Here is a 27,947-nt window from a genome sequence, read left to right as displayed (position 1 = left end):
AATTCTTGGATCGTCTAGATATATAAATTAGGGTTTAAATTCACTAGGACTTCACTGGAGTCATCTATGGTAGGATGAGAGAAGACTTTTTTTCTGAGCAGAAACTCTTTAATTTGTATGTCAGGTCCGAATCCTGGATTATATACACATACAAGAGAAACGCTATAAAATATCATTTTCTTTTATGCTTATATTTTAATTTGGACATTCAATTTATTCACAACATTTTGAGTGTATTCAAATAAATGCTTGTTCACGAATCTGGATTACCTCCAATTAGGGGTTATTTTTAACATTATTTTTTGACATCTCAATAAAGATGAAGAAGAATTAAAAGAAAATTACAGTCGTAAGCCCCGTAAATGCCTAGACTTTCAAATTCTTCTAGATCCATGTTGAGATGTTAACAAAAATATTTTAAAAAGTCAATATGAAAATATTTTTGCACAGGTTCCATATATGATCCCTGGGGCACTCCATCGTTCACAGTTTCCAGGATCAAATGCGGCTCTCCCAAAGGGAGATGTCGAGTGTTGCAAACAAAAGGATAGCGGTTACGTTCAACGTGACGCGCTTTTACCTTCATAACGTCAACACGGAATGAAAACGTTGTTAGGCCAACGTCACACGAGCGCACGAGAGCACCTTGACGCAAAGGAGCGAACACTTTGACACGTAAAAATGAGAGATTTTTTTGTTTTTGTGTGTGCATACCCTTTAATTATTCTTCTTTCAACCCTTGTCTACAACCAACGTTTCATAAGACACTGCGTTGTATAGAATTAGTGTGATCTTGATGATTACATCAGTGAAAAAATAATTAGCCCTTCGCTTTTGGTACCAAATTGAGAAATTTGGTACCAAGAAAAGTTCAATATGAAAATTAAATCAGTAAAATTTTTAGAGTATAAAACTGTTTATTTATACTTGGACAATTTACCTGAAATTGAAGAGATGAGCGGAGGATAAAGACGGGTGAACACTGACCATCATCCTTAAATTGTAGCCCACGGAGTCTCTAATTCTATAATTGCGGGCATATTTTCTAAAATGATAAAGCTAAACGCATTAAAACTATAATTTTTGTATCAATTGTTATTATTGTTTTCCATTATTTTTTTGTTTGTAAATGAAAATAATGCTTGACACTGGCAGAAATATCCTTTTACTAGGTGGCCTAATAAAAATAATAATAATATGACCTCCTATTAAATCAACCCGGGATTTCCAGCACGGTAACAAAATGCGCTAATCACTACACTATGGAGGAGGACAACACTTTCTTTAACGCACGATATTTGAAAGGTGATCTATTTTGTAAACTTTATAAAAATTAATAGAACACATACTTTGTTTTTAACTGCTTATTTTTTTCCTAGTTGTTTCGATAAATACCTTGTCTTCTCCATGGCAGAGATAAAAATTGTTTTTATTATTTTATATAAATTGAATACAAGAATTCACCTATCTTTTGTTTTAAAAAGTTTTGTCCACCTTCATAGTGTAGTGGTTAGCGCGTTGGGCAACCGTGCTGGACGTCCAGCGTTCAATCGAAAGCTGAACAAAAAAATTAACTTCTTCCCAACTGATTTCGATAAATGCCTTGTCGTCCTAAGAGATGGATAGATAGTAAAATGAAATGTTTTAAAAAATGTTTTTCATAATTTTTTTATAAAGTGTATAATATGTACCACAAGGTATCAGTCAACAACATTAAAAAAATATTGTATAATTTTGTATGTATGTATATTAAACACTTTTTATTTCTTGTTTCAGATAAAAAATCCAACAAAATCTTCACACAAAATCAGGTAAGCCTTTTAAAAATAAAAGCATTTTTAGTACCTTCATATCGCTCACTCCTTTCAACAACGCCATATATTAAAGAAACTTAATTTTTCAGAAGATTTTTTTATAGTTTAAAAATAATAAAATGTAATAAAAATAAATATAAAGCCACTTATTGAACTTTTTAGGTAAAACCTGAATGTATTTTTTCCATTTGAAAAATATTTAATATATTTATAAAAAATTATTAAACAATACCTTTTCTTCAAAATGCAAAAATAACACATTCTGCTCTGTAGCGCGTAAATATTAAGTAAAAAATATGCCGCGTTTGCTGGGATGTATTACATTTTCTAGGCATTCCGAAAACATGCACAACTGAAAATTGACGATTTTTGCTATATGACGTTGGTGAAAGGAGTGAGCGATATGTAAGAAAATATCGAACAATTTTGTTATTATTTATAAAACCTTCAATCGATTTCTTGTGGGTTATCGTTTAACGACACATTGCTTACCAGTACTCTGCCAATACTAGTGGCTAAGTGAATTAATTATTGACCCAGTTAATTAAATTAACTTACTAGTGCGTGTGTTATCTGCTAGCCTTATGTGAACCCACATTTAGCAGCTCACTGCACATTACATGCTTAATCTTAAACACATGATAGTGATGAGAATAACCGACCAAATACTAACTGATTATCTTCTAAACGACTAATTTATTTTTCTTGTTGATTTGAACGACAATAATTGACAATTTGGCATCAGTTCTAGTCCAAAATGTAAGATAGTTATGTTTAAATTTGTACGTTAATATATCTCCCTTACACTTACAGCAAGTCCGCCTCCGTAGTGTAATGGTCAGCACGCTCGGCTACCGTTCTGGATGTCCCGGGTTCGATTCCCAAGGGGGGTAAAATAAATATAAGTGATTTTTCACTGTAATATTTCACTGTAATATTTCCTTCATGTGTAAACGATCAAGATAACACTGCGTTTATATGACGCAGTGCCCTATGCACCATTAAGTGCGGATAAGAGTTTTATTATTTATATTATTACACTTACAGTGTCAACAAAAATCGTATTTATACGTGTCTCGACAATAATACGCTTACCATATGTCAAAAAATAATATACGGTAACTCAGATAATCCTGATTTGTGAACAAGTATTTGGAGACACTCAAAATGTTATAAATATGCTAACATATTGTCATCACTACTTCCCCGTACTGCCAACCATCTCCAGCCTCTTGCAGCTATAGTAGTTATACATAATAAGGTTATAGAACATAACTACCCTTTACTTGCTAAGTATCCCGCGGGGGTAACAACGTCATTATGTCATAAGTGTCAAGAGCACGTTGTTAGCGACTTGCATGTTGACTCTGCCGGACTTAATCCGAGGTAAACGGGTGCAAAGCACACACACGACCCCTAATTCATTATCATAATATCATACAGGTTAGAAATTTAGAAATTTAACCCTTGGAAAGCTTGCATATTTTAAAATGTGTAATGAATATGGTCACTTGAAAATAATACAATGCTAACTAGATTAAGACATAGAAAGGAGAGTGAATGCTGGGAACAGAGTGAATGGTGCACTAAAATCAGTTTTAGCAAATAAAAATCTATCAGCGGAAGCTAAACTGGCAGTACACGATAGAGTTCTGGTTCCAACCCTTATGTATGGAAGCGAAGCATGGAGTTGGCAAAAGAAGGATGAAAGCAGACTGAATGCAGTCGAAATGCGATCCCTCAGACTAATGTGTGGCAAAACGATGTTTGATAGATGTTCGAATGATGAAATAAGGAAAGAATGTAAGGCTGAGATAAGCATTATCGATAAAATTAAGAAAGGTGTGTTGAGATGGTTTGGACATGTGGAGCGTATGAGTGAAGAAAGAACGGTTAAACAAATTTATGAGGCGAATGTAGTTAGAAAAAGAAGCAGAGGACGACCGAGGAAAACTTGGCACAATCAGGTATGTCAAATACTTGAAAGCGGCCGGGTCAGGAGTCGTAATAATCGTCGGGTATGTATGAGGAGATGCATGAATGTAGAAGAGGCAAAGAATGTTTGCAAAGACAGAGTGATGAGGCGTTCGATTCTCTCTGCCTACCCCTGCGGGGAAGCGGCGTGATGGTTAGTTAGTTAGTTAGTTAACTAGATTATTAAATAATCATTATGCCGCTTCCCCATAGAGGTGGGCAGAGAGAATAAAATGCTACACCAATGCCAGTACACCAGTAAAGTATTACAAGTTTAATTTGTAGAACTTCATTTTAATTTATGTATTAATTTTTACAACATTTTGAGTGTGTCCAAATACTTGTTCGCAAAATCTGGATTATCTCCAATTACAGGAGTTATTTTCATATTATTTTTTGACATCTCATCAAAGATGAAGAAGAATATGGAAGTCTGGGCATTTACTGGGCTGACGACCGTCATAGGCTGGTTTAAGTGATCACTTTACACACGTGTAACATTCACCAATTCTACCCATTATTGACAACCACACTACTCAAATTCTTGGAAGTTCTATATATATGAACCAATTTAGAAACCTTGTTCTTGAATCACTAGAACTTCACTTCACTGATTCAAGAACAAGGTTTCTAAATTGGTTCATATATATAGAACTTCCAAGAATTTGAGTAGTGTGGTTGTCAATAATGGGTAGAATTGGTGAATGTTACACGTGTGTAAAGTGATCACTTAAACCAGCCTATGACAGTCGTCAGCCCAGTAAATGCCCAGACTTCCATATTCTTCTTCATCTTTGATGAGATGTCAAAAAATAATATTAATTTTTAAATCAAACACTGGTTTTTTGAGTCTGCTAAGTTGTATTTTATTAACAAAAACACATAAAAAATAATATTGTGACAATTATTTCGCCTGGTTATGGCATTGTTTTTCAAACATAACTAGGCAAAACAATTGTCACAATATTAATTTTTATATATTAAGCATTGTACGGCCATGTCGTATTTGATTACATATCATAAACAATTTTCTTTTCAACATTTTGAGTGTGTCCAAATACTTTTTCACAAATCTGCATTATTTCCAATTATAGGAGTTATTTTTAATATTATTTAGAGTTGGTGAATGTTACACGTATGTAAAGTGATCACTTAACCAAGCTAATGACGGTCGTAAGGCCTGTAAATCCCCAGACTTCCATTTTCTTCTTCATCTTTGTTGATATGTTAAAAAATAATGAAAATAAAATAAATTAACTTAACCTAAGACATAGTTTTTGCTATGGTATATTCACCAACATGGCCCTTTCAAAGGCATATTATTATTTATTACGTGGACCTTTTAAGGACCGCGTTAAGTACGTAGAAGTTAACGGATTTACCTCATATTTATGGGATACGTCATAATTTCTTACCTCCAACTTCGTGAGTTGATCAAACTTTTCCCATAGTTCAAAAGGTTCTATTAAACTTAGTCTATAAAAATAATGAGCCAGGCACCAGTATATCAGTCCCCATATTAAACGGATTGTTCATGAAGTTTGTTAATATTTTCACATATCGCTCACCCCTTTCAACAACGTCATATATCAAAATTCTTGATTTCCAGGAGATCGTTTTTAAAGTTTAAAAATATAATACAATGTTTTAAAAATAAATTTCAAGCCACTTATTGAATTTTCTACTGTGCAACAGATCTTTTTAGGTAAAACCTGGATGTTTTTTCTCCATTTGAAAAATATTTAGTATATTTAAAAAAATAATTAAATACCTTTTCTTCAAAATGCAAAAACATCACTTTCTGTCCTGTAGCGGGTAAATATTAAATTTAAAATATGCCGCTTTTGCTGGGATATGGTACATTTTTTGGGCATTCCGAAAATAACTGAACTTGCACAACTGAAAAATTTTCGATTTTTTATATATAATATGACGTTGTTGAAAGGAGTGAGCGATATTTTCTAAAAGAACATTATTATTTATTTTACTTCAAGAACATTAATTTTTATTTGGGTATTTCACTGGAAAGTTACATAAATCAAGTCATTCCCATTAAAGGAGTTACACAAAAAGTGCTTGTACTCTTTCAGTTACAAAATTCCACATTTGTAAATTTGAGAAAATACCTGAAAGAGGGAAGGAGGGAGGAAAAGGGGAAAAGGGAAAGATCAAAGCCCAAGTCAAAGGCAAATGGTATGAAACTAGGAACACCACAATATCAATGTCGAGTTACTATAGTAGGCGATCTCAGCGCTGTCAGTTTGACAGTTGACAGTTGATTTGTAGTCAGTGCGTTTTGACATTTCTCCTTGAAAAGACTGAACGACCATTATGCGCATCGTAGATTCCGCGAATAGGCCGAAAACAATACTCAGCTTGATCCTCTTTTTCAACGCAAATTTTTGATCACCGATGTAGCACATTTTTGGTAAAATGGCTATGTCAATATGCAGAATTGCCTATTTTGGAGTGGAAAAAACCCAGAAGCTTTTATGAAGACGCCCTTACATCTATTTAAAGTCACTGTTTGGTGTGCTTTATGGGTAGGTGGAATCATTGGCCCATATTTTTTAAAGACGATGCCGGACAAGAATATTAAAGCCAATGGAGAACGCTACAGAACCATGATTATTGACAACATTTTGAGTGTGTCCAAATACTTGTTCACAAAATCTGGATTATCTCCAATTACAGGAGTTATTTTCATATTATTTTTTGACATTTCATCAAAGATGAAGAAGAATATGGAAGTCTGGGCATTTACGGGGCTTACGACCGTCATAGGCTGGTTTGAGTGATCACTTTACACACGTGTAACATTCACCAATTCTACCCATTATTGACAACCACACTACTCAAATTCTTCGAAGTTCTATATATATGAACCAATTTAGAAACTTTGTTCTTGAATCACTAGAACTTCATCTTTGATGAAATGTCAAAAACTTGAGTGATCACTTTACACACGTGTAACATTCACCAATTCTACCCATTATTGACAACCACACTACTCAAATTCTTCGAAGTTCTATATATATGAACCAATTTAGAAACTTTGTTCTTGAATCACTAGAACTTTCATCTTTGATGAAATGTCAAAAAATAATATGAAAATAACTCCTGTAATTGGAGATAATCCAGATTTTGTGAACAAGTATTTGGACACACTCAAAATGTTGTAAATAAATTATCTGGTCAAATTATAAGCTTAATAATAAAAATGAAAATGGTATTTTCTGGCGTTTCTCATGTGTGTGATTATAATCCGGGATTCGGATCTCACATACTAATATAAGAGTTTCTGCTTAATAAAAAAGCTTCTTTACATCTCACCAATAGATGTCTCTAGTGAAGTTCTAGTGATTCAAGAACAAAGTTTCTAAATTGGTTCATATATATAGAACTTCGAAGAATTTGAGTAGTGTGGTTGTCAATAATGGGTAGAATTGGTGAATGTTACACGTGTGTAAAGTGATCACTCAAACCAGCCTATGACGGTCGTAAGCCCCGTAAATGCCCAGACTTCCATATTCTTCTTCATCTTTGATGAAATGTCAAAAAATAACATGATTATTGACTTATTTGTACCTTAGTTGTATGGCATTGATGTGATAGATGTGACTGTGATTTCAACAAGATGGCGCAATATGCCACACGGCGGGTGCCACCATCAATTTATTGCGGGAAATAAGATTTTGTATACTTCTAAAAAAAACACCATGTAGGTAGATGATCTGGATTTTCAATTTTCTACCGAGAGGCCTGTAATAGCTATAAATTGTTATTGAAGAGGGAAAGTTTGCGTTATTATTTTATTACAAGTTTCGGAATAACAAATCATAATATACAAAGGGCTCATCTCACAAGGGTTGAAGATCATTTATAAAACAAGTTTGCACTGAAACTATTTCGGACTAAACCCGAGTAATACATATTTTATCATGTTATATCAACAGAAATTTACCGGTAAATTAAATACGAGTGTTTCACGAAGAAAACATGAAGATACGAAAAATTGATAGGAGAATTTGATGAGATAAGATAGCTATGATAATAATCTGATCAGTTGATTTGACTTACAAATTTTAGGAGAAAAGAAAAAATATTGGAAATTTTCTTAAGGCATGTTATTGAAATATTATACGATCTCTGAGGTAGTGTAGTGGTCAATACATTTGACTACCATGCTGGAGGTCCGTGATTCAATTCTCAGGGGCGTATAAATATTAAGTAAAGTGTATGACCTGTCAGTGGTTGGTTAAGTGACCACTTTCATGTAACATAAACCATTCTATGCATGATTGCCAACTAAACCACTAAAATTTTTTGGTAATTTGGTTTCTTAATCGTTTGAGTTTGCGGGACCCATGTATGTTTGGTTTGAGATAGCTTTCATTTAGCAGAGAGCTTTTTATTTAGATATACAAGATCATAACCGGAATATTTTAACACTCTGAAAGATACCTGAAAACATGATTTCAATTTTCATGCTGCTTATAATTTGACCCGTTATTTTGTTCTTCCGCCTCCGTAATGTAATAGTCAGCATGCTCGGCTACCGTTCTGGAAGTCCCGGGTTCGATTCTCAGGGGGGTTTAATAAATATAAGTGATTTTTTCACTCTAATATTTATTCAATATTACACTGGACTGGTACCTGAAGTGGAGGGCTGATCACCTTTCCTTCATGTGTAATCGATCGAGACAACACTGCGTTTATATGAAGCAGTGCCCTATGCACCATTGGGGTGCGGTAAGGGTTTTTTTATTTATTTTTTTGTTCACATCATTTTTACATGTATCCAAATCCCTGTACACAAATCTGGGTTTCTATAATTAGTAGTTATTTTTTCAGTTTAATATCTCAACATATGTAGATGAAAAACAAAATGGAAGTCTGGGTATTTACATGAATTATGGCGGGTCATGAGCCCTGTAAATACCAAAAGTTACAAATTCTTCTTCATATATGTTGACATGTAAAAATAACTCCCAAGAGGAAAAACTCAGATATGTGAACAAAGATTTGGACACACCTAAAAATATTTTTTTTAAACCCTTATCCGCACCCCAATGGTGCTTAGGGCATACTGCGTCATATAAACGCAGTGATATCTTGATCGTTTACACATGAAGGAAAGGTGATCAGCCTTCCGCTTCAGGTACCAGTCCAGGGTAATATTGAATAAATATTACAGTGAAAAAATCACTTATATTTATTTTACCCCCCTTGGGAATCGAACCCGGGACCTCCAGAACGGTAGCCGAGCGTGCTGACCATTACACTACGGAGGCGGACAAACGAAGAAAACCTTGTTTTTCAGCCAAATACCTATGCATTCTATTTTACTCTGGATTGAGAGGACTAATAATATTCAATTATTAAATGAGCGATCAAATTTCTATTACGTCAATTTGATGCAGTGCCCTAAGCTCCATAGGGCGTGGCGAAGGATCAGTAAAAGTAAGATGCTTAGAAATGGGCTTGAAAGTCTACTAAATTGAATCATTGTTATACGAAGATATGCAAATGACTTTCGGTAAAAATTATTCGCTCGATCAATTAGTCATATTTATTAATGTAAATTTTATAAATGTGTGAAGACGTTTACCATGAAAGAGAATTAATCTAACGTATTTTGACATCCAACGTATACGAAGAAGAACATGGATGTCTGGGTATTTTCGGGGCTTACGAGCTGTCATTTCACCAATTCTACCCATGATTGACAACCACACTGCTCAAATTCTTGGAACTCCTAGATATATAGATCAAAATCGAAATTTATTGTATGTTTTCACTAGAGACATCTATGGCAAGATGAGGGAAGCTTTTTATTAAGCAGAAAATTTTCATTTGTATGTGGGGTCCGAATCCTGGATTTTATTCACATATGTTTTTCTTGAATGTTTTTCGCAGATACTTTGGCACATTTTATAAACTTTATAAAATAAAACAACTTTATAAAATAAACCTTGAGGATGACAAGGGTCTTGCTGAAACCGGTTGGAAAAAGTGTACCAATAAAAAGTGGTTAAACAAAGTTGTTTTATTTTATAAATTTTAAATTCACATACTTCAGAGATGCTTGAAAACCTGATTTTCATCTTATTTTACCTTAATTTGACTCGTTTATTTATGGATAACATTTTGAGTGTGTCAAAATACTTGTTCACAAATCTTGATTATCTCCAATTAGGAGTTTTTCTCTCTCTGTTATATAGTTATTATCGTAAGTTTTTTCTATACACAGCACCTTACAAGAGCTCAGAGCAGTCATACATGTAACCTTGTTTTTAAATGACTATAATATATAGTGATTTAAAAAAAAGTTTTAATTTAATTTTAAAATGGAAATTCACAAAGTTAGCGCTTCAAATATAAATAACAATTTGTCCAGTTTCTTATTTACAACTTTTTGAGTGGGTCCAAATACTTGTTCGCAAATCTAGGTTACATCCAATTAGGAGTTATTTTCATATTATTTTTGACATCTCATCAAAGATGAAGAATATGGAAGTCGCAAAGAATATGGGAATTTACGGGGCTGACGACGGTTAAAGTGATCACTTTACACACGTGTAACATTAACCAATTCTACCCATTATTGACAACCACATTACTCACATTCTTAGAAGTTCTATATATATATGAACCAATTTCAAAACATTGTTCTTGAATCACTAGAACTTCACTAGAGACATCTATAGGTGAGATGCAAAGAATATTTTTACTAAGCAGAAACTCTTATATTAGTATGTGAGATCCGAGTCCTGGATTATAATCACATACAGGAGAAACGCCAGAATATATCATTTAAATTGTTATTATTTTAGCTTATAATTTGACCAGTTAATTCATTTACAACATTTTGAATGTGTACAAATACTCGAATTTGGATTATCTCCAATTATAGTTATTTTCATATTATTTTTCACATCTCATCAAAGATGAAGAAGAGTATGGAAGTCTGGGCATTTAAGTGCTTTCAGAACTTTTGAAAGCACTTTTCATTTTTCATGAAAATTCAGGAGCATCTTTCAGCGGGTACAAATATTCCTCTGCGTCAAATTTTATGAACATTTTTTGCGAAAGAATTGCACGTGGAACGAAATAAAGGAATCTGAAAAAAAGGGGATATTAGGGAATAACAAATTGCCAAAAAAGACTGCGTAATGCAATGCGTGTATGAAAAATGGGAAATATGAGGTTATTTCATACCGCAACAACAAAAAAAGTAAATTTTTGTATTTTTTCCTCCAAATATACCTTTTTGACGCTTTTCCATTAATTTAACAAGGCAACAGCGGCAATCTTAAAAGATATAATAATTAACGCTTGATAGGTTAAAGTGATTTTTAAAATACCCACTCAATCTAGATTCCTTTACGTTCGCAATTTCGCGCTTGTCTGATTTTTACGTCAATCAGCCGGAAAATTCTTTTATGGCAACCCTGCTCGAGTTGTTTTACGCAAAATAAAGATGGCAGCTCAATTAAAAACACAAATAATGAACATTCCGCAAAAGAGAAAATAATTGTTTTAATAAATTAGAAATTTTGATGAGAGTTTATTTTATTATTCATCTTTGATGAGATGTCAAAAAATAATATGAAAATAATTCCTGTTATTGGAGATAATTTAGATGTTGTGAACAAGTATTTGGTCACACTCAAAATGTTGTAAATAAATTATGTGGTCAAATTATAAGCTAAAATAATAAAAATGAAAATGATATTTTCTGGCGTTTCTCATTATGTGATTATAATCCGGGATTCGGATCTCACATACTAATATAAGAGTTTCTGCTCAATAAAAAGCTAATTTTCATCTCACCAATAGAAGTCTCTAGTGAAGTTCTAGTGATTCAAGAACAAGGTTTCTAAATTGGTTCATATATATAGAACTTCCAAGAATTTGAATGGTGTGGTTGTCAATAATTTGTAGAATTGGTGAATGTTACACGTGTGTAAAGTGATCACTTAAACCAGCCTATGACGATCGTCAGCCCTGTAAATGCCCAGACTACAATATTCTTCTTCATCTTTGATGAGATGTCAAAAAAATATAAAAATATATCAAGTTAAGACACTTTCAAAGTAAAAAAAACTTTTAAACTACCTATAATATAATAACATAACAAAATATAATATAATAACAATAATTGTTTTAATGAAACAGAAGACCGTAGTTATTTCAATTTGGTCTCCATTTGACCTGATCTGGTTATTCCGAAACCGGATGTCGTTAACTAGTGTTTTTATGTGGTAATACATAAAGTGAACGATGAACGAAAATGAGAGTGTTATATCAATATAAATAACCCCGAAGTGGAGTCTAACCCAGAATTTGTGAATAAAAATTTAGACATATTTAAAATGCACCTAAATATCTTTCTGAAAATTTTATATACCTTGCAGATCATAGTCTATCAGTTCGTTCTTCCCAAGAAAGAACACTTTCCATTCCACGCCATAATACATCATACTTCAGTAATTCCTTCTCTGTCCAAGCGGCCAGACTATGGAATGAATTACCTCTCCTTGTAAAAAATGCACCTTCTCTAATAACTTTTAAGAAACGTCTGAGTCATTACTATTTATCAATAGAATCCTAATCGTCCATCAAACCTTCTCCCTTAGTTTTTCCCTCTACCTCCTTCCCTAAACTCTCTTTTTCCTTTCCCCTCCTTTGTAAATCATGTTGTTTTAAATTTTAATTTGTAATTTGTGTTTTTTTTAAATGTTCAAGTACTATCTACCCTCTGATTTCAAACAGCTTTATATGGTATCAAACGTTTTGATCAATATCACTAGTCTGTTTTTGGTTAGTTGGAATATGTTGCTTTTTATCAATAAACCACTTGCAAGGAAAGTGACTTATTGATGAATGTTAGCAAATCCAAGATTATGGTTTTTGAAAGAGAAGAATGCAGATCTGAATGTGAAATATTGGTAAACGGAGAGATTCTGGAACAGGTAGATGATTTCGTGTATTTGGGTAGTATGTTTTCTAGGGATGGAAAGATTGATAAAGATATAGAAAGGAGAGTGAATGCTGGGAACAAAGTGAACGGTGCACTGAAATCAGTTATAGCAAATAAAAACCTATCAGCGGAAGCTAAACTGGCAGTGCACAAGGGAGTCCTGGTTCCAACTCTAATGTATGGAAGTGAAACATGGAGTTGGCAAAAGAAGGATGAAAGTAGACTGAATGCAGTCGAAATGCGATCTCTCAGAAGAATGTGTAACAAAACGATGTATGATAGATGTGCGAATAGTGAAATAAGGAAGGAATGCAAAGCTGAGATAAGCATTATCGATAAAATTAAGAAAGGTGTATTGAGATAGTTTGGACATGTAGAACGAATGAGTGAGGAAAGAACGGTAAAACAAATTTATGAGGCGAATGTTAGCTGGAAAAGAAGCAGAGGAAGACCGAGATAAACATGGCACGATCAGGTATGCCAAATACTTGAAAGTGGTCAGGTTAGGAGTCGTAACAATCGGCGTGTATGTATGAGGAGATGCATGAACGTAAAAGAGGCGAAGAATGTTTGCAAGGACAGAGTGGTGTGGCGCTCTATTCTCTCTGCCTACCCCTGCGGGGAAGCGGCGTGATGGTTAGTTAGTTAGTTAGTTAGTTATCAATAAACCCGCCAATGTATTTATTTTCTTTCTGTACATGAAGTTTAATTAAATATATAAATAAAAATCTTAAAATTATGAACTTCCTATATATGTTTATAAGGGTTGAACATCAGTTTAAATAATGAACGTACCCATTTCTATGAAAATATGTTACTTTCCCCTAATTTATGAAGAGAAAATTTAATAATAATTCATGAAATGTTATTACATCCTTTCATCCGTGAAATTATATTCCTTTCGTAAATGCTAATTTTAAGATAATAAATGAATTAATTCACGATGAAAGAAATTTAATTTATTCTTAAACTTGAATAATCATGAAACAATATTATCATATTATATTTGTAAAATTTGCTTTACAAATTTTAGCGTTATATTTGCGTTTTCACATTTGTAATATTTGCGTTGTAAATTCTGCGAGATTTACTTATCATTTGAAGTGGTTTTCTGTATCAATTTTTTTCTTCTTCTTCTTTTTCTTCTACCGGCCTACAGGCCTTGTGGTCTGTTTTTAAGAGGGATAAGCCTCCTGCGATGTCGATTCCCAGCTATCGATCCATCTCTTTGGTGGTCTGCCCGTGAGTCGTATACCATGGGGTTGGCCGTACAATGCGATGTGGGGGAGTCTGCATAGTTCCTTTCTCCTCACATGGGCATACCATTGTCTCCTTCGTTGCCTTCCCCACCTAACGACATCTTCGATCTCGCATATTTCCCTGATACTGGCGTTTTTTATTCTATCTCGAAGACTCTTGCCTGATATGGTTCTTAGAGTCTTCATTTCTGACACTCTAAGCGCTTCCACTCTTCTTTTGATCCTAAACGTCATGATTAAATTTCTAAGACTGGAAAGATTGGTAAAGATAAATATTTATTTATTTATTTTCATAATACATAGATACATTCAATATACATATTCATTTCATATACACATTTATTATACGTATTACGGCTCTTTAGGCATGGCCTGTGTTGAGCCGAATACTAACATGTATGGTAATACAAAGTTTATATATATATATATTTTAATTTTTAATATTTATATATATATTTTTTTATGATTAGATTATAAACATAACATACAGGAGATACAAAAATAATTTATGTTTTAAGGTTTTTCAATGTGATAATTACACCTGGACCTTAATTAATTCACTTTCCACCTTGTCCCTTCCAATGTTAAGTAACCATCGAGTAATATAGAATAAATGCTTGGAATGTGTGAATGTTACACTTAAATAAGTTATACAGAGTGGCGCAAAATTAATCACCCTAAAGGAAGATTTTATTTTTCTTGCAAATGGCGTCGTACGTCAATCATATTTGACATGAGCTCTAATTGAATCAAACAGCTGCAGTATACAAACAGATTTAGGATGCCGCAAAAGTAATCAGTCAAACTTGTTTTTAAATAACTTTTTTATATTATAAAAAAATGAGTTAGTGAAACATTTATATGGACCTGTTTTTTTTTTGTTAAAAGGAAGAGATGATATCCGTCACGTGGCTGCCGCGAGTGTTGATACACATTTTTGCCCGTTTTATGAATCTGTTTGTATACTGCAACTGTTTAGTTCACAAATCTCAAATTTGATTGACGTACAACGACATTTGAAAAATTTATAACATCTTCCAATAGAATGATCAGGCCAGAAATCAGAATAATGGGAGGGTGTGTTTCAGGAAATGCATGAATGTGAAACAAGTAAATATTTTTTTTGCAAAGACAGGTTGGTTTGGTGTTTAATCCTCTCTGTCTACCCCTGCGGGAAACCAGCGTAATGGTAAGATAGTTTTTTTTTAGATAAAGAGTGAGTTTAACATTTTTTTGTGATTTGAATGTGCGATAAAAGGAAAAATGGAAAAACAGATATAATAGGCGAATGTTGTCGGAAAAAGAAGCAGATGATGTCCGAGGAAAACTTGCTACGATAAAGTATGTCAAACACTTGAAAGTGGGAAGGTTTGGACTCGGAATAATTGGAGGGTGTGTATGAGGAGATGCGTGAATGTGGAAGAGGCGATGTTTACAAAGATAGAATGAATAGAAAGACGACCGCGTAACGCTGATAATGAAGTAACGGATAAAGCAAGGCGCTTGTATTAATTTTGTTAACCTTTGAAGATAAATCCAAGGGGGGACCCTTGAATTAATTTTTCGAATCAGCCAGCGCTACAAAATATGTCTTTTATGATCAAAATAAAACTGAATTCGAAATGAAAGTTGAGCTTTGGAAATGGAAAAATGTCGGCTTTTAGAGATAAGGAGCACGAAACCTCTAAACGAGAAATTCTTTATGCAAAAGTCAAGTTGAAACAAACAAAAAAATACTTATTTAATTTATTGTTTCAGCATTAACTTTGTGGTAAGACATGTTACAATGATTAAAGAAAACACTTGTTTTGTACCACTTGAGTTATATTAAAGACTACATGTTTCAGAAGTTAAACTTCCATCATTCAGGTCTGTATAATAACTAAAATATAAAATATAAAATTGTTCTATAAATAAGGAGAGGAAAAGTTAGGGGAAGGGGGTTTGTCAAAAATTAAAATTATTACACCTTGTTCCACATAAAGGCCAAATTATGAATTATTTAGTAAATTTAGAAATCCAAAAAAACCTAAATTCTAATAATAATTTATTGAATAATATACTGTTCCAAAATTCTTCACCTTTGCTTTCCATTTTTCCTTTGTTTTCAAACTCCCCTAACTTTCCCCTCTCCTTATTTATAGAACAATTTTATATTTTAGTTACTATACAGACCTGAATGATGGAAGTTTAACTTCTGTAACATAAAGTCTTTAATAAAACTCAAGTGGTACAAAACAAGTGTTTTCTTTAATCATTATACTTATTTAATGTTAGTTTTACTTGGTTAATACCACTATTATGGTATACAGTAGTGGTATTTACCAAGCAAAACTAAAATAAAAATGGATTGATATTATCACAAAGCGACTGCCAAATCAATTTAAAAAACATACAGTGTATTAATTTTTAAATCAAACACTTTTATTATATTTTTTTAATTTAATGATTTGTCGTTTATTTTATAGCTTAAACTTTTTAACTTTAATTTATATATTAATTTTTTGATCACACACAGATTTTTAAGTCTACTAAGGTGTATTTTTTCGTTAAAATACACATAACAATTGACAATTAACGCACATTCATCTGAGAGATCGCATTTCGACTGCACTCAGACTACTTTAATCAATCATTTGCCAATTTTGGCATCTTTAACGTCAGTCTCATGACTTTGCCGTTGCGTTTACTAATTATGTCCATATGGTACGTTACAAAGAGTTTTGGCGAGCAATGTATGGTTGTTTGTATAATCAGTTACGAGATATTGCCAGATCACCGACAACACTCACAAAAAACCGCTAAAACACCCATTAATCAAAGCCATATCTGGGAACTTTTGAAAGCACTTTTCATTTTTCATGAAAATTCAGGAGCATCTTTCAGCGGGTACAAATATTCCTCTGCGTCAAATTTTATGTACATTTTTTGTGAAAGATTTGCACGTGTAACGAAATAAAGGAATCTGAAAAAGGGGATATTAGGGAATAACAAATTGCCAAAAAAGACTGCGTAATGCAGTGCGTGTATGAAAAATGGGAAATATGAGGATACTTAAAAAATGTTTTAAGGTTTTCATATTACATGTATTTTCACTGTACATACTGTTTTACTTAAAGTTCATTTTTTTACATCACAAAATATATGAAGAAGAATGTGGAAATCTGGGTATTTACAGGGCTTTTGACCGTCATAGGGTTACAAGGATTAATGAAAACACTTGATTTTTATTTAAGAGTACCGGTTTCGGAATCTAAACTTCCATCGTCTAACCCCCTCCCCTTAACTTTCTCCTCTCCTTATTTATAGAACAATTTTATATTTTATATTTAAGCTATCAAACAGACCTGACGATGAAAGTTTATCTTCCGAAACTAGTAGTCATTAATAAAACTCAAGTGGTATAAAAACAAGTGTTTTTTTTTAATCATTGTAACATGTCTTACCACAAAGTTAATGCCGAAACAATAAATAAAACGTCATAGGCTTGGTTAAGTGATCACTGTTCATCAATTCTTTCCATGATTTATCCCACAAAATTTGAGTATTGTGATTTTCAATCACAGGTAGAATAGTGATGTTTTAATAATAATAAAACCCTTATCCGCACCCCAATGGTGCATAGGGCACTGCATCATATAAACGCAGTGTTATCTTGATCGTTAACATTTGAAGGAAAGGTGATCAGCCCTCCGCTTCAGGTACCAGTCCAGGGTAATATTAAATAAATATTACAGTGTAAAATCACTAATATTTATTTTCACCCCCTTGGGAATCGAACCCGGGACCTCCAGCATGGTAGCTTAACGCGCTAACCATTACACCACGGAGGCGGACAAAAGTAATGTTTTAATTGTATGTAATATAATGTATGTAAAGATGTGTAGTGATGTACGTGTATAAAGCGAACATATAACCAGCCTATAACCGGTCGTAAGCCTTGTAAATACCCAGACTTCCACTTTCTTCTACATCTTTGTTAAGATGCCTTAAAATAATTCGACATACTCGAAATGCTTTGAGTAAAAACAAAATATAAATAAGAGCTTTTAATTCATTTTGGAAGTGGGTACATATGAAATAGATCGTATTTTCTGAATAGGAAAACTTGTGATTTATTCGTCGAATTCAGTGATTCCCAAAGTGGTCTATATCGACCCCCAGGGGTCTACGACGACTTGGAAGGGGTATATGTCAGCGAAAAAAAATTAGGGGTCCATGAAAAAAAAATGGAGGTCAACGACATCAAGTTTATTCCTAAGACTAAAAGCATTTATTTTTTGCTTATTTATTTACTTTAACAGAGAGTAATTTTAATTTGAATTAACCCAACATATGTGTATTTTTTTAATTTTCATTACACTTTTTAAATTATTATACACGTTATAAATTTCAATCTTTCAATGTGCACTACATACATCGACTTTCAAAAATACATTGGAAGATAGTGAATTTGCTGAAAAACAATATCAGGTAAGGAGGGATCTACCAAAAATCGAAAAACATGGCAAGGGGTCTACGAGACAAAAAAAGTTTGGGAACCTCTGGATTTAGACTCTAATTCGTAATAATTTCTCTTCAAATCCAGATTCAAGAGCGGCAAAAAACTACACCCCTTTAAATAAATAATATATTACGCGAGAACTCCCTGCTTCCTGTTAATATTACGAGGGCTAGGATTAAATTCGTTCTCCTTTATTATTCCCAGATACGAATTTTCATATATAAGTTAACCTTTAACTAGTCCGCCGTTGGTGCTTGCCACTTGCGTGAATTGAACTCTTGTGGTCTCATGAAGTGGTGAAAAGAATGAAACTTAGCTAAAGAGTTCACGTGCAAAGAGGAACAAACTGGAAACAGGAGGAACTTGAAAACTAAACACATTTAGAGAGTTGCTCGTAAACGACAATATCCACAGGTTGACTGGCCTTAAAATATCTCTTTGAGACCATTCAAACCAAACAACTTTTATCAAGTGCATATTTCTTAATAAAGATGAAGAAAAATAAGGAAAACCACTATTTCTTAAAATTTAATATGACATTACTCACTTTTTTCAACAACGCCATGTATCCAAAATCGTCAGTTTTCGGTTGTGTGTGTTTTCGGAATGCCCATAAAATGTACTACATCCCAGCAAAAGCAGCATATTTTTTAATTTATATTTATCCGCTACAGGGCAGATTGCATTTTGTTGTTTTTGCATTTTGAAGAAAAGGTAAAGTTTTTTTTATTATTTTACTAATACTACTACTACTACTATCATCACGCCATTTCTCTGCAGGGGTAAGCAGAGAGGATGGAACGCCACACTCTTCAAATAATTTAATTTTAAATATACTAAATATTTTTCAAATGGAGAAAAAGCATTCAGGTTTTACCTAAAAAGATTTGTTGCATATTAAAAAGTTCAATAAGTGGCTTGATATTTATTATTAATACATTTTATTATATTCTTAAACTTTAAAAACTATCTCCTAAAAAATCAAGTTTTTTTATATGACGTTGTTGAAAGGAGTGAGCGACATGTGTTTTGATGCATTTCGTATAATTTTCAAACACGGACAAACATGATGCGGAATGCATCGAAACACGTGTCACAATAGATTATAAGTAAAGTGGGTTTTACCAAGTATATATTTTATGTCAAATGCAGATATCTCAACAAAGATGAAGAAAAATATATAAGTCTGGGCGTTTACAGCGCTAGGTTGAGACCTTTCACAGGCTAGGTTAAGTGATCACCTTATACACGCGAAACATTCACTATTATACGTTTGATTGACAACCACACTATTCATGTTTTTGATACTCCTACATATTTCATTAATCTGTACATGTTAGTTCACTAGAGCCATCTATGATTGGATTGGGAAAGCTTTTATTTTACAAAGGCCAAATAAAAAATTGGTCGAAAAAAGTGGTCTTATACAAGTGTTTTATTTTCATATTTAATCCATTGTATTATTCCAAATGAATAAATAACTCATAATTAATATTTTTATATAAAATATGACAAATCCGATTTATTGTGACAATAGTTTCGCCTATTTATGGCATTTTCAAACTAATGTTATTAGTTTTAAAATTTTATTAAGGGTATTTAAAAATTAATGACAATTTAGTAGACTATAAAAATCAGTGATTGATTTAAACTGAATGTTTATAAAGAAAAATGGACTTCTACAAATTAAACACCAAATTTTAAAAAATGGTGTTTAAATCTACTGAGTTAATAACAAATATATTGCAGTCATACAGGAGAAAGTGACCAAGTGCACTTTGTACAAAAACGTGATCATTGACTATTTGATATCTTACTAGCTTAATATTGCTCTGAAAAAATCCCAAAGCTATTTTAAACTTGAAGTATAATATACTGACTTGTTAAATATGACTGACTGCATTAATGTTTATTTTCTTGCCCAGCAAAAGTGACTTAAATGGCCCTCCTGAACATTTTACGTTTTGTTAGTTGGTCACTTATATATTGTACCACTGTGTATTGCAGGCAATTTAGTAAATGACTGCAGTGTTTACAAATGTGAATAAATGAACAGCCAGTTCCATTTGACCTATGCACCAATATTTACAAATTTCCACTGCATCGCATGTGGCACAGTGTGGCATGCAAAGTGGAACTTTGTGGAACGAACGGTAAATTAAAGGTTAGCGAGTGACTTCAACCCCATGTAATGATATAAAACCGTCAAAACGAATGGGTTCTGTGAAACGACTATAAACCATATTTGGTACCGAAAAAAAATACCTTTCTATTTTTATCAACGTTTATATTTTTTTTAGTTTTTTCTTTTCTATATATAATAATAAAACCCTTATTCACACCCCAATGGTGCATAGGGCACTGCGTAATATAAACGCAGTGTTATCTTGATCGTTTACACATGAAGGAAAGGTGATCAGCCCTCCGCTTCAGGTACCAGTCCAGAGTAATATTGAATAAATATGACAGGGAAAAAATCACTTATATTTATTTTACCCCTCTTGGGAATCGAACCCGGGACCTCCAGAACGGTAGCCGAGCGTGCTGACCATTACACTACGGAGGCGTACAGTCTATATATAAACAAAAGATTTTTTTTTTAAACAAAAATGTAAATGATATTTTCTGGCGTTTCTCATGTAGGTATGTGATTATAATCGAGGATTCGGACCTCACATACTAATAAAAGAATTTCTATAATTTATATTTGAAGCACTAACTTTGTGATTTTCCATTTTATAATTAAAATGTAACTTTGTTTTTAAATCGTTATAAATATTTTATTATAACTTAATTATAATGTCTACCGGTTTCGAAGCTAACGGCTTCTTTAGAATGTGAATATAATCCAGAATTCGGACCTTACATACAAATGAAAAGTGTCTCTACTTACTAAGAGCTTTCCTCATACGAACATAGATGGCTGTTGTCTACTTGCACGTACTGCGTCACGAGAATGATCAATATACTCGCATCTAAGAGTTCCAAAAATTTGAGTAGTATGGTTGTCAATCATAGGTAGAATTGGTAAATGTTACACGTGTGTAATAGCGTGTTTAGGTACCGTGCTGGATGTCCCGGGTTCGATTCCCAGAAGGGGTGAAAATAAATATTAGTGATTTTACACTCTAATAATACCTTGGACTGGTCCCTGAAGCGTAAGAGTGTTCACCTTACCTTCATCTGTTAATGATCAAGATAACACTGCGTCAATACGATGCGGTGCTCTATGCACTATTAGGTACGGATAAGAGTTAGAATAAGAAGAAGAAAGTGCTAATTTGACCAAGTCGAGAGGCTTGTATATGACTTCCATATTCTTCTTCATCTTATTTTTTGACATCTCATCAAAGATGAAGAAGAATATGGAAATCTGGGCATTTACGGGGCTGACGACCGTCATAGGCTGGTTTAAGTGATCACTTTACACGCGTGTAATATTCACCAGTTCTACCCATTATTGACAACCACACTACTCAAATTCATGGAAGTTCTAAATATATGAACCAATCTAAAAACCTTGTTTTTGAATCACTAGAACTTCACTAGAGGTCACTATTGGTGAGATGTAAAGAAGATGTATCTTTCTTCATCTATGTTGAGAGGTCAAAAAAACTACTTATTGAATATTACCCTTACTAAGTATTTGGACACATCTAAATTTTGTACTTAAAATATAATTAATAAATCAATTGACAAAATCTTTAATCCTGATTTTAAGGAGCAACAAATTATTTAACGATTGATAAATAATTAAATCCCATTTAGACCTGTAGTCCGTGTATAAGGTAAACAGAGTCGGGTGCCTAAATGAGAATAAATGGACCAAAACCCTTTCGGAGGGATGAAGAGGATTTATCTAGTGTCCTGTTGATATCATCCCTCGCTCCAAGCAAACAGACTAGGGGTAGTCTTTTAAATACTCCGAACAAATCTTATCGCAAATCAAGTTTCTCGTTTTATATCTGTTCCCAAATGGATGAAACACGCTTGTTTTTCTTACAAGAATATTTAATCCTATGAATCTTCATACATTTATACTTTTATTAAAGAAAACACTTGTTTTTTACCACTTGAGTTTTATTATAGACTACATGTTTCAGAAGTTAAACTTCCATCATTCAGGTCTGTTTAATAACAGTTATTATACAGACCTGAATGATGGAAGTTTAACTTCTGAAACATGTAGTCTATAATAAAACTCAAGTGGTAAAAAACAAGTGTTTTCTTTAATCATTGTAACATGTCTTACCACAAAGTTAATGCCGAAACAATAAATAAAACATTTATATTTTTTTCTGACTTGTTTCATCCAATATGTTTTTATAATTAATTAAACATTAAATATTAAATAAGTGTAGGCAAAAATAATAATTGAATTATTTATTTTTTGGAAAATTTATAAAGCGTCGTTTTCGTAAGAAATTACCTCAGGGCGCTTTACAATTTTCGGTGATTTTAACATTAAAAAGTTACATGACATATATCGATTAATTTTTAATTTAAATTCTCTCTGCGTACCTGTGTGACGCCGACAAATAAATTCCCAATGTTGAGTTATTTTTTAAATAAAAAAAATATGTTTTTTATAATTGATTAAATATGAACATTAAAACTTAAGAAAAGAAGTCAGTCAAAAAAACAGTGTGTGTATGTGTGCTGAAGTACCAAAAAAATGACGAAATTATAGATTTCAGTAGTTGATTGAGAAGTATAATCCATTTTAAATTTAAATTTTACATAACCCATAGTTAACAATACGACAATGACTATAGTCTTCCCCCTATTTTCTATGTTACCACTGATAAAAAGTGGTATTTACCATGTAAATCTTAATTTAAAAATGAAATTATTTATCCTTATTTTATAAGCGTGTTTTTTAAGATATAAATGTATTACTCCAAATTTTAACGTTTGTCGAAAATCAGACAACATTCACATATCGCTCACTCCTTTCAATAACGTCATATATCAAAAATCAACAATTTTCAGTTGTGCATGTTTTCGGAATGCCCAGAAAATGTACTATATCCCAGTATAAGCGGCATATTTTTAACTTAATACTAACCCGCTACAGGGCAGAAAGTGTTGAATTTTGAAGAAAAGGTATTGTTCAATTATTTTTTTAAATAAACTAAATATTTTTCAAATGGTGAAAAATCTTTTGGATTTTACCTAAAAAGATCTGTTGCACAGTAAAAAGTTCAATAAGTGGCTTGATATTTATTTTGAATGCATTTTATTATATTTTTAAACTTTAAAAACGATCTCCTGAAAAATCAAGTTTTTCTATATATGACGTTGTTGAAAGGAGTGAGCGATATGTCATCAATACTGTCAATAACTGGGAGTGTCAACAATACTCTCGTTTACCCTATTTAAAAAAAAAACAGCCCTTAATTGAATGGAGGCCAGGGTCAAGGTTATCACAGTTTGTGTGCTAAATCTATTCGAGTGAGTGAGTGCCAAGTTATTTCACGGCTTCTTCACATTAAGAAAGGTAATCCATCACATCGGGGAAAAAGATCAATGTGCGTTTTTACACGCCTCTTGGATGGGTCATTAAAAAGGGTCGCTTTTGCATTTTCGGGTAGTGATATATCCACCCAGGTTTAATCAAGATCTCATTATATTTTTTCCAGTTATTTTTCTATACAGTTCTTAGTTCTTAGTTCATTTAAGGGTGTCTCGGGCGGTTTTGGTGTTTTTCTGGGTTCGTGACGAACGACATACGGCATTCCGTATACCGTGCGCACTTCCAATGATTTTTCTAATATTATAACTATATTGTATGAATTGTTTTAAAATTTTTAACTGACATTTATTGGTGAACTGCAATTAATATAATATAATAAAATAACAACGATATAGTTTATTTCACATATATTTTATTTGGCATTAGATTCGTGGGAAGCTAGACAAAATTCTATGATATAAGTTATATGTGTTTCAGAGAACACAAGACTTATTCATTGATTTGGCGTTTAATTTCTAGAACTCCATTTTAATTTATGTATTAATTTTTAAATCGAACACAGATTTTTCGAGTCTACTAAGCTGTATTTTACTGTCAAAAAACACATGAAAATTAATATTGTGACAATTCGTTCGCCTAGTTATGGCATTTTCAAACGAATGTCATGACATTTGAAAATGCCATAACAGTGTAGCGTTCTATTTTCTCTGCTTACTCCTGTAGGTAAGCTGCGTGATGGTTTTGTAGTTAGTTAGTTGCAATAACAATAACATTATCTATGTTTGATATGAACGAAATCCATAAAAGACGTTATTAGCTACACTATGAGAATAACGACCATTTATGGACACTGGTAATATTATTTGAAAGCGGTTAGGAATTAACGACCTCGATTGTAGCTAGCTAAAGCAGCTGGTGGTCTGATGAATAAAGCATTGGAGAGATTACATATTAATGGTCCGCAATTTGAGTTCGTAACCGTTTGATTGATTTCGTAATTAAAATTCTGAATTATTAACGCGAATACATAAATGGATTTTCGCTAAAATTGTGTCTAGCAGACGTGGGTGATCGAATTAAAAAACCGAATTGAGTAGCGACTACTTTCTTTTAAAGTCATCACTAAATTCGTTTTTGGGTTCGATCACCTAATACTTTCATAGTGAAATATTTAAGATTTTTATTATAATACGGATATAGTATTTTGACTAGTTATTTAATAAATAATAAAATAATAAAACCCTTATCCGCACCCCTATGATGCATAGGGCACTGCGTCATATAAACGCAGTGTTATCTTGATTGTTTTCACATGAAGGAAAGGTGATCAGCCCTCCGCTTCAGGTACCAGTCCAGGGTAATATTGAATAAATATGACAGTGAAAAAAATCACTTATATTTATTTTACCCCCCTTGGGAATCGAACCCGGGACCCCCAGAACGGTAGCCGAGCGTGCTGACTATTACACTACGGAGGCGGACAAAATTTCTCTAGTTATTTATTGACAATATTTTAAGCGTGTTCAAATTTATTTTTATTTTATTTTTATTTATTCGGGAATTGTACAGCTTTACATTTTAAAAAGTATATAATAAAAAAAAGTTACACTAACAATAAATAACATTACATTACATTACATTAACAAAAATAGTTACATTGATAAAAATAAAGCTAATTAAACAATTCCTCATTTATGTTGTAATAACTTTTAAAACATTAAGAGATAAAAATAATAATGAGTGGGAGTGTGTGCGTGAGGAAAAGAGTAAAAAGGTAAGGGTATGGTATAAAAAATAGGATTTGTAGGAAGGAAAAGAAAGAAAAAGAAGGAAAAATCTTACTATAATACATTTTGGAGGTACCGTTCTGTAGGTCCCGGATTCGATTCAAAGGGTTGGTGGAAAAAAAAGTGAAGTTTTACAGATTATTATTTATTTAATATTATCCTGGACTGGTCCCTTAAAGGACGAGAGATCACCTTGCCTACATGTAAGTAACGATTAAGGTAACACTGCGTCAATACGAGCTGTACTCTATGCACAATTGGGTGCAGATAAGGGTAAGAAGAGGAAGACGATGAGTCTGGGTATTTGCAGGGCTGATAAGTCCTAATAATATGAATATCATATTTTCTTTCTATGCCGCGATATCAAATCGCTCACTCCTTTTATGAACGACACAAATCAAAAATCGACAATTTTCAGTTGTGCATGTTTTCGAAATGCCTAGAAACTGTACTATCCCAGCAAAAGAGGCATATTTTTAAGTTAATATTTACCCGCTACAGGGCAGAAAGTGTTGTTTTTTTCATTTTGAAGAAAATGTTTTGTTTAATAAGTTTTTAAATAAACTAAATATTTTTCAAATTGAGAAAAAACCTTCAGGTTTTACTTAAAAATATCTGTTCCACAGTAAAAATTTCAGCAAGTGGTTTGATATATATTTTTAATACATTGTATTATATTTTTAATCTTTAAAAACGATCTCCTGAAAAAGTTTTTTTTATTTATGACGTTCTTGAAAGGAGTGTGCGAAATATGCAAATGTTTTATAGTTACCGAAGAAGCCTTAGATAATGGATCGATAATCGGCTCGCCACTGTAAAAATATGAATACATTGTATGTATTAGGAGAGTATGGGGTTCGAAGGGGAGTGGGCGTGACCGAGTGTGATTTAATTAACATAATGGCGTGCCATCGAATTAGTTTTCGCTCCAAGTCCGCATTATCCACTGTAAGCGGACGGAATCCATCCGAATACTAATCCGGCCCGATGCCCCGATACTTAAATGTAGCTAAATATTTCATTAGCACAAGCGCCATGAACTCGATTAGGTCAAGGAAATACACCTAATGGAATTAAATACGCAAAAATAAAACAAAATGTCACATTTTGTTTGGCTGTAATGTATCACTCTCCTAGTTTACCAATAATTATTGTTTTTCGTGTTTATATTTTGTATATATATAAAAATATATATATTTATATAAATATATATATATATATATATATATATATATATATATATATATATATATATATATATATATATATATATATATATATATATATATATATATATATAACGTGGTAATATTTTCCTTTTGAAAATTAAGTGTAAATAATATGTAAAGTGGGTGTATAATAATAAAATAAACAATGTGTTGCTTTGTAATTAAAGTTTATTCTTAATTTATCTTTATAATAATTTTTATATCTATCTATCTATCTATCTATCTGATTCTGACAGTTAATAATATTATCGAAAGTCTTTTGTTTTATTCTGAGCGACGCGTGCGGCATCTGGTGGTAGAACTGTTTTATGTAGGTACTTTTTGTAAGTACTTAATAAAATGTATAGGTAGGTACCTAGGTATTTTATTACATCTCCCCCCTTGGGGATGAAAATTCATAGTAAAATTTTCACTCGTCCTCCGGATCATCTTCTTGTAGTGAAGGGACTGGTATAAGTTTAGTGATATGATAAAGTTTTTTTTTTTTCTTTCTTTCTTTCTTTTTTCCTTCTTTTTTTCTTTCTTTTTTTTCTTTCTTGTTTTTTTTTTCTTTCTTTCTTTTTTTTTCTTTTTTCCGTTCTTTTTTTTCTTTCTTTTTTGGTATTTTTTTTTCTTGACCCTTTTAAAGTAGACACAGTTTTTTTCAATCCATTTGTTTTTTTCTTTTGAATTCCTTCATTTTTATTCAGATCTCTTAGAGTATCTTCTAATATAACCAAATTTACAACTTTTAATTGTTCATCTGCATTTTCATTCGAGTTTAATACTGGATTCCTGCTTAGACAATCTACTTCTAAATTCTTCTTTCCTGGAGAATATTTTATTTTATCTTTCGTAGAAGTTTTTTCTACTTTATTTTTATTTTCATTTTTCAAGCACTGTTTCTGTGTTATTTGTATGTCTTTATTTTTATTCTGA

General features: G+C 32.4%; 1 long non-coding RNA gene across 1 annotated transcript in view; it reads left to right on the top strand.

Annotated features, from left to right (window-relative positions):
- The window catches only part of LOC148301892 (uncharacterized), a 168,670-nt gene that overhangs the window by 110,933 nt on the left and 29,790 nt on the right, over nt 1-27,947 (top strand). Inside the window, exon 2 of the long non-coding RNA XR_015838734.1 lies at nt 1,777-1,811. This is a non-coding gene — a long non-coding RNA (uncharacterized LOC148301892). The remainder of the gene's footprint in view (nt 1-1,776; nt 1,812-27,947) is intronic.

Source organism: Brachycentrus maculatus, unplaced genomic scaffold, assembly GCF_059751285.1.
Source record: "Brachycentrus maculatus isolate JH-2025_06_01 unplaced genomic scaffold, ASM5975128v1 h1tg000507l, whole genome shotgun sequence".
Classification (NCBI taxonomy): domain Eukaryota; kingdom Metazoa; phylum Arthropoda; class Insecta; order Trichoptera; family Brachycentridae; genus Brachycentrus; species Brachycentrus maculatus.
Note: the sequence above shows the minus strand (reverse complement) of the source record. Positions and strands in the feature narration are given on the sequence as shown.